Consider the following 8,745-nt stretch of genomic DNA (forward strand, 5'->3'; position numbering starts at 1 on the left):
GACCTACTCCTGCTCCTGTTTCTTGTGTTCTTATAACAGCCAGTGATAGAGTCATTGAGATATACAGCATGGAAACAGACCCTACAATCCAACGTGTGCATGCCGAACAAGTTTCCCAAACTAAACTAGTCACGTTTGCTTGCATTTGGCCAATATCCCTCTAAATTCACAAACCTGTCCAAATGCCTTTTAAATATGGTAACCATACTTGCATCTACCACTTCTTCTGGAAGTTCATTCCACATTCTCCCTGTGAAAAAATTGCCCCTCGGGTATCTTTAAAATCTTTCTCCTCTCACCTAAAAATTATAATGACTAGTTTTGAACTCCCTTATCCTCGGGAAAAGACCTTTGCTATTCATCTTACCTATGCCCTTCGTGATTTTATATACCTGTATATGGTCACCCCTCAACCTCCTATGCTCCAGTGAAAAAAGTCCCAGGCTATCCAGCCTCTCCTGATAACTCAAATGCTCCAGACCCAGCAACATCCTGGTAAATCTTTTCTGCATCCTCTCTGATTTAATAATATCCTTCTGACAGCAGGATAACCAGGACCATACATACTACTCCAAGTGGCCTCACCAACGTCTTGTATAATCACAACATGGTGTCCTAACTCCCATACTCAATAGGCTGAGCAATGAAGGCAAGTGTGCCAAAAGCCTTCTTTACTATCCTGTCTACTTATGATGCAACTTTAAAGGAGCTATGTATCTGAACTCCTAGGTCTCTCTGTTCGACAACACTTCCCTGGGCCCTACCATTAAATAAGTTCTGCCCTTGTTCTTCGTACCAAAATGCAATATCTCACAATTATCTCAATTAAATTCCATCTGCCACTCCTTGAGCCATTTGCCTGGTTGATCAAGATTCCTTTATAATCTTAGATAACCTTCTTTGCTGTCTACTACAATTCCAATTTTGGTATCATTATGCAAACTTACTAACCATGCTTCTTATATTCTCATCCAGATCGTTCATATAAATCATGCTCACATGAGTATATGATCCAATCAAATCATTATATGTTCACATCTACTACTGTGAGGACATACTTTGAAATGATCCAAACTCTTTATTGTCCTTTTCCCCTCTTTCAGTCCCTCCTCTTATGGCTCTTTGTAAATGTTGAAGTTGGCCAAATATAGGTGCTGAAGATTTCTCCTTGATCATATAGATTCTCAGTAAACCAATGAACTGTATATACTAGTTTTCATCCCAGTTCTTTTTTCCATTCTCGAGGGTATACTGTGGACCCCTTTTGTATTCCTATAATATTCTTTTCTGATCACCACATAGGCAAATTGTCCATACCTACACCACCAAAGTAGAGGCCATTGTTAATATCGCAAGACCCTCCGTCAAATTTATGACCATCCCTGTTGTGTTCTATGCACTGGCTGATGTGGCCATCCTAATTGCTGATTGGGTCACGAGATTCTCCTGAATATGTCCTTGAGTCATTTGTTCCTTTGCAGCCTGCGCATACTGATATGGTAACTATATGGCTTGGCATGGCCTTTTGGGTCATGTGGCCAGGGGTTTTGTTGATAAATTCCATGTCGTCCCACTGTTAATGCTTATATACAGTATTATTTGACTAGGTAAGTGGAAACTTCCCAAGTTGACCATAAGTTATAGGAAAAGAATTAGGCCATTTGACCTTTTGACTGCTCTGCAATTTGATAATGGCTAATTCTCCTACCTTCTCCCATTCTTTTGCCTTTTGCTATCTTTCTGCCTTCACCTCACAACCCTTGATCCCCTTGTTCATAAAGGGCCTATCTAATTGTGTCTTAAATTGTGAATGAGTGGAGAGTGTCAAGCTCCTGGGAGTGGTCATCCACAACAAGCTTTCTTGGACTCTTCATGTGGATGCACTGGTTACAAAGGCCCTACAACATCTCTTCTTCCTCAGGCAGCTGAAGAAATTTGGCATGATGGCGAATATCCTTGCCAAATTTTATAGGTGCACCATCGAGAGCATTCTGTCTGGATGCATCACTACCTGGTATGGTAACTGTCGCATTCAAGATTGGAGACAGTTACAGAGAGTGGTGAACACAGCCCGGACAATCACAAAGGCCAACCTTCCATCTATAGAATCCATCTACCAGGCCCGCTGTCAAGGAAAGGCCGCCAGCATTCTTAAAGATCCATCCCACCCTGGCAAAGTTTTTCTACATCCTCTACCACTGGGGAGGAGGTACAGAAGCCTGACCACATGTATGAGCCGGTTTCTACCCTACTGTTGTTAGAATACTGAATGGACTTACAAACTCTTAACATTTGCCTATACCTGTGTTTTTGTTTTTGCTGCTGTTTACCTATTATTTACTATCTATGCTAGTTAACTCTGTGATCTGCCTGTATTACTCACAAGACAAAGCTTTTTTTACTGTGCCTCGGTACATGTGACAATAAATTCAATTCAATTCAAAATACCCTTAAGGACTTGGCCTCCACAGCCTTGTAGAAATCCATTGCAAAGATTCATCACCTTCTGGCTGAAGAAATTCTTTCTCATCTCACTTCTATACTTTGAGATTGTGTCCTTGGGCCCTAGTCTCTCCTACTAGGGAAAATATCTTATCCACATCTACTCTATTCAGACCTCTTAGTATTCTATAAGTTTATTGAGATCCTCCAATTTTTCTGAACTCCAATGTATACAGATCCAGAATCCTCAGCTGCTCCTCATCTGACAAACCCATTAATTCCCAGGATCATTCTTGTGAACCTCCTCTGCACCTCTCTAAGGCCAGCATGCACTTCTTTCCATAAAGGGCCCAAAACTCCTCATAATATTCCAAATGTGTTCTGACTAGAGCTTATGCAGTGTTGCCAGTAAATCCCAGCTCTCATATTTTAGCTCTCTTTCAATGAATGCTCACATTATAGTTCCTTCCTAACTGCCAACTGAACCTGCATGTTAATCTTAAGAGAATCCTGAACTATGGTTTGTGCTTCAGATTCCTAAAGCCTTTCCACATTTAGAAAATAGTTCATGCCTCTATTCTTTGTACCAAAGTGCATAACCTCACACTTTCCCATATTGTATTCCATCTGCCACTTCTTTGCCCACTCTCCTAGCCTGTCCAAGTCCTTCTGCAGACTCTCTACTGCCTCAACTCCACCTGTCCCTCAATCCTATCTCTGTGCCATCTTCAAAATTAGCAACACCCTTACTTCCTTTGTCCAAAGTTAAAAATCACACAACACCAAGTTATAGTCCAACAGGTTTAATTGGAAGCACACTAGCGTCCAACAGGTTTAATTGGAAGCACACTAGCTTTCGGAGCGACACTCCTTCATCAATCACCTGATGAAGGAGCGTCGCTCCGAAAGCTAGTGTGCTTCCAATTAAACCTGTTGGACTATAACCTGGTGTTGTGTGATTTTTAACTTTGTACACCCCAGTCCAACACCGGCATCTCCGAATCATTCCTTTGTCCAGATTGTTAATGTATAATGTTAAGAGTTGTGATCCCAATACTGACCCCAGTGGAACTGCTGGGTGCTATCCTGAAAAAGAGCCTTTTATCCTCAGTCAAACCCCAATCCATGCTAGTACCTTGCCTCTAAAACCATTGGCTCTTATCATAATTTGCAATCTCCTGTGCAGCACCTTGTCAAAGGCCTTCTGGAAATCCAAACAGAGCTCATTACATCCTCAATGAATTCTAATAGATTTGTCAGACATGACTTCCCCTTGACAAAGCCATGCTGTCTCAGCCCTATTTTATTATGCACTTTGAATCTAATCCTTAATAATGGACTCTAATATTTACCAAAGACCAAGGTGAGGCTGACTGACTTTTATTTTTATGTCTTCTGCCTCTCTCTCTTCTTAAACATGGGTGTTACATTAGTATTTTTCCAGTCCTCTGGGATCTTCTCTGACTCCATTGATTCCTGAAAGATCACTGCCAATGCCTCAACTTGAAGATCCAGGAATAGGAGTAGTCCATCTGGCCCTTCTCCTCAGCGATCTCCTTCAGAACCCTGGGGAGTAGCCCATCTTGTCTGGCGATTTATTCACCTTCAGACCTTTCAGTTTCTGAGCACCTTCTTCTTAGAGATGGTCATTACCCTCACCTTGACCCCCAACTCTTTTCAAGTTCTGTATACTACTAGTGTCTTCCATTGTGAAGGAGTCAATCACTTGCATACAAAAATGAATGGATACTAATCATCTCAATCTTTTTTTTAAATTCATTTCTGTGATGTGGTATCACTGGTTGGGCCAGCATTTATTTCCCTTCCCTAGTTGCCCTTGAGAAGGTGGTGGTGAACTATTTTCTTAAACTGCTGCAATCTACCTGCTGTGGGTTAACTCACAATGCTATCAGGGAGGGAATTCCAGATTTTTGACTCAGCGACAGTGAAGGAATGGCAATATATTTTCAAGTCAGGATGGTGAGTGGCTTTGAGGGGAACTTGAAGATGGACATGTATCGGCTGCTCTTGTCCTTCGAGATGGAAGTGGTTGTGGGTTTGGAAAGTGCTGTCTGAGGACCTTTGGTGAATTTCTGCAATGCTTGTAGATAGTTCACACTGCTGTGACTGAGCATCGGTGGTGGACGGAATGGATGCTTGTGGATGTAATGCCAATCAAGCAGGCTGTATTGTCCTGGATGATGTCATGCCTCTTAAAGTTTGTTGGAGCTGCACTGATCCAGACTAGTGGGGAGTATTCCATCACACTCTTGACTTGTTCCTTGTAAATGATGGAAACACTTTGGGGATTCTGGAGATGAGTTACTCACTGCAGTATTCCTCGCTTCTGACCTACTCTTGGAGCCATTGTGTTGATGTGGAGACTCTAGTTGAATTTCTGGTTAATGGTAACCTCAAGAATATTGGTAATGGAAGATTCAGTGATGGTAACACCATTGAATGTCAAGAGACAGTGGTTAGATTGTCTCTTATTGGAGATGGTCATTTTCTGCCATTTGTGCGGTGCACATATAACTTGTCAGCCCAACTTGGATATTGTCCAGAAATTGTTACATCTGAACATGGACTGCTTCAGTATCTGAGGCGTTGCGAATGGTGCTGAACATCATTAAATAATTAGCAAACATCCCCACTTCTGACCTTATGGGGGTGCAGCAGTAGCTCGCAGAGGCCTCTCCCAACCGAGGGTTACTTAATTCCAGGAGGAACAGGCAGGACACGAAACCTATGTTTGCAGATACTGTTACAGTCTGCAAACACTGCCAAAGTACAGGAACTGGTTGAAAATGTAGCTGAATAGAGAGATCTGAAGGAACGGCTGATGCCAGTGGCTGGGCGTTGAGACATTGGAATTGGTGTGCGAGGAGGTGGAAGCACAGTGTGTGAGCAGGGTTTCATGCTTGGCTAAAAACAAACCCTAGCCGGCCAGCACTCCCATCCATTTACAGTGTCTGCTCCCTGGACAACAAACTGGACTGTATCCATCTGAGGCAGGTTTCTCTGTGAGTTCAGAGACTGCTTCATCCTTGTTTTCAAGGAAACATAGCTCAGTGACGGAGTTCCAGACACCGCCATCCAGCTAGACAGGCTCACCTTGTTTCATGCCGACCGAAATGTAGCTCTGCGCGGTAAGGCTTGGGGTGGGGGTCTGTGTGTCTACATTAACATGAAATGGTGCAAAGACTCTCCACTAGTCTCCAGTTACTGTTCATCACTGGTGGAGTTTGTGAATGTTGATCACAGACCTTTTTATTTGCCACGGGAATTCACCGCTGTCCTAATAGTCAGGGTGTATATTCCTCCCAGTGCCAATGCTAAGGAGACTCTGTAAACTGTATGGGGCTATTGGCGGACTGCAGAATGCATACCCTGATGGACTGTTTATTGTTACTGGAGATTTCAACCACTCGATTCTCAAGACTGTGCTCCCTAAATTCCATCAGCATGTAAACTTTGCGATTTGATGGGAGAATACACAGATCTGGTTTACACAAACATCTCCAACACAGACATGGCAGAGCCCCAGCTCCTCAGACCACATCGCTGTTATGCTAATCCCAGTAAACAGCCCGCTCATCAGACATATCAAACCGGTTCTGAAGCAAGTGAAAACCTGGCCAGCAGGAGCCATTTCTGCTCTTCAAGACTATTTTGAGCACACTGACTGGTGCATGTTCAGGGAGGCAGCAGTCGATGGTGATTTCATCAACTTGGAGGACTACATGGTGGAAGGGCATACAGGCCATTACCAACCACTGAACAGCATCGCCTACTTGTGCTGGTGATGCCTCCCTCCCAGATGAGTTGAACTACCTCTCTACCCGGTTTGAGGCACAAAATGACATGTCAACAAGGAAGACCACCCCCAATCGCAATGACCAGGTGCTGTGTCTTACCACGGCCAATGTGAGGAAAACCTTTTGCAGAGTCAACCCACGTTAGGCTGCTGGACAAGATAACATTCCTGGCAGAGCGTTCAGAGGTACTGATGTTCTCACAGACATCTTTACCATCTCCCTGAGCTGTGCCACAGTTCCTATGTGCTTCAAGGCTATCCGTGCCAAAGAGGTCATCAGACCCTGTCTCAACGACTACTGCCCTATTGCGCCAAAACCCATTATTATTAAGTGTTTTGAGACGCTTGTGATGAGGCATATTAAGACCCTGCTTCTTCCCTCACTGGACATCCTGCAGTTTACACATTGTCCAAACAGCTTAACAGATCATGCCATTTCCACCACCTCCATTGGGCATTCACCCATCTGAAGAAGAAGGACACCTACATCAGATGGTCATGGACTATACAAATGCTGGTGCGGCCACACTTGGAATATTGTGTACAGTTCTGGTCACCTCATTACAAAAAGGATGTGGAAACATTGGAAAAGGTCCAGAAGAGATTTACCAGGATGCTGCCTTGTCTGGAGGGAAGATCTTATGAGGAAAGGCTGAGAGACTTGGGTCTTTTCTCATTGGAAAGAAGAAGGCTAAGGGGGGATTTGATAGAGACATACAAGATGATCAGAGGATTAGATAGGATAGACAGAGAAAGACTTTTTCCTAGGATGATGATGTCAGCTTGTACGAAGGGGCATAACTACAGATTGAGGGGTGATAGATTTAAGACTGATGTCAGAAGCAAGTTCTTTACACAGAGAGTTGTAAGGGCGTGGAATGCCCTACCTGCTAAGGTAGTCAACTCAGCCACATTAGGGAGATTTAAACAATCCTTAGATAAGCTCATGGAAGATTTTAGGATAGTGTAGGGGGACGAGCTGAGAAAAGTCCACAGGTCGGCACGACATCGAGGGCCGAAGGGCCTGTTCTGCGCTGTATTGTTCTATGTTCTATGACTTCCGTTCTGCATTCAACACTATCATCCCTCAGCTGAGCTTGCTGGGCCTAGATACTTCCCTTTGTAACTGGATCCTGGAATTCCTGACTGGGAGACCTCAATCAGTCCGGATTGGGAACAGCATCTCCAACACCATCACACTGAGCACGAGGTCTACCCAGGGCTGCGTGCTCTGTCCACTGCTGTTCACCCTGCTGACACACGACTGTGAACCAATGCACAGCTCAAATCTTATCATTAAGTCCGCTGATGACACAACTGTGGTGGGTCTCATTTGCAGGAATGACGAGTCAGCATACAGAGAGGAGGTGCAACGGCTAACGGACTAGTGCAGAGTCAACAACCTGTATGTGAACGTGGACAAAACAAAAGTGATGATTGTTGGCTTCAGGAGGGCATGGTGCGACCACCCTCCGCTGGGCATAAAGTCATAGAGTCATAGAGATGTACAGCACGGAAACAGACCCTTCAGTCCAACTCGTCCATGCTGGCCAGATATCCCAACCCAATCTAGTCCCACCTGCCAGCAACCAGCCCATATCCCTCCAAACCCTTCCGATTCATATACCCATCAAGATGCCTTTTAAATGTTGCAATTGTACCAGCCTCCACCACTTCCTCTGGCAGCTCATTCCATACACATACCACCCTCTGCATGATAAAGCTGCCTCTTAGGTCTCTTTTATTTCTTTCCCCTCTCACCGCAAACCTATGCCCTCTAATTCTGGACTCCCCCACTGCAGGAAAAAAGACTTTATCTATTTATCCTATCCATGCCCCTCGTGATTTTATAAACCTCGATAAGGTCACCCCTCAGCCTCTGATGCTCCACGGAAAACAGCCTTAGCCTATTCAACCTCTCCCTGTAGCTCAAATCCTCCAACCCTGGCAACATCCTTGTAAATCTTTTCTGAAACCTTTCAATTTCACAACATCTTTCCGATAGGAAGGAGACTAGAATTGCATGCAATATTCCAACAGTGGCCTAACCAACGTCCTGTACAGCTGCAACATGACCTCTCAACTCCTGTGCTCAATACTCTGACCAATAAAGGAAAGCTTCCAAACACCTTCTTCACTATCCTATCTACCTGCGACTCCACTTTCAAGGAGATATGAACCTGCACTCCAAGGTCTCTTTGTTCAGCAACACTCCCTCGGACCTTACCATTAAGTGTATAAGTCCTGCTAAGATTTGCTTTCATAGAAGAATACAGCGCAGTACAGGCCCTTTGGCCCTCGATGTTGCGCCGATCCAAGCCCACCTAACCTATACTAACCCACTATCCTCCATATACCTATCTAATGCCCGCTTAAATGCCCATAAAGAGGGAGAGTCCACCACTGCTGCTGGCAGGGCATTCCATGAACTTACGACTCGCTGAGTGAAGAACCTACCCCTAACTTCAGTCCAATATCTACCCCCC

The sequence above is a fragment of the Chiloscyllium plagiosum genome, chromosome 29, assembly GCF_004010195.1.
Source record: "Chiloscyllium plagiosum isolate BGI_BamShark_2017 chromosome 29, ASM401019v2, whole genome shotgun sequence".
Classification (NCBI taxonomy): domain Eukaryota; kingdom Metazoa; phylum Chordata; class Chondrichthyes; order Orectolobiformes; family Hemiscylliidae; genus Chiloscyllium; species Chiloscyllium plagiosum.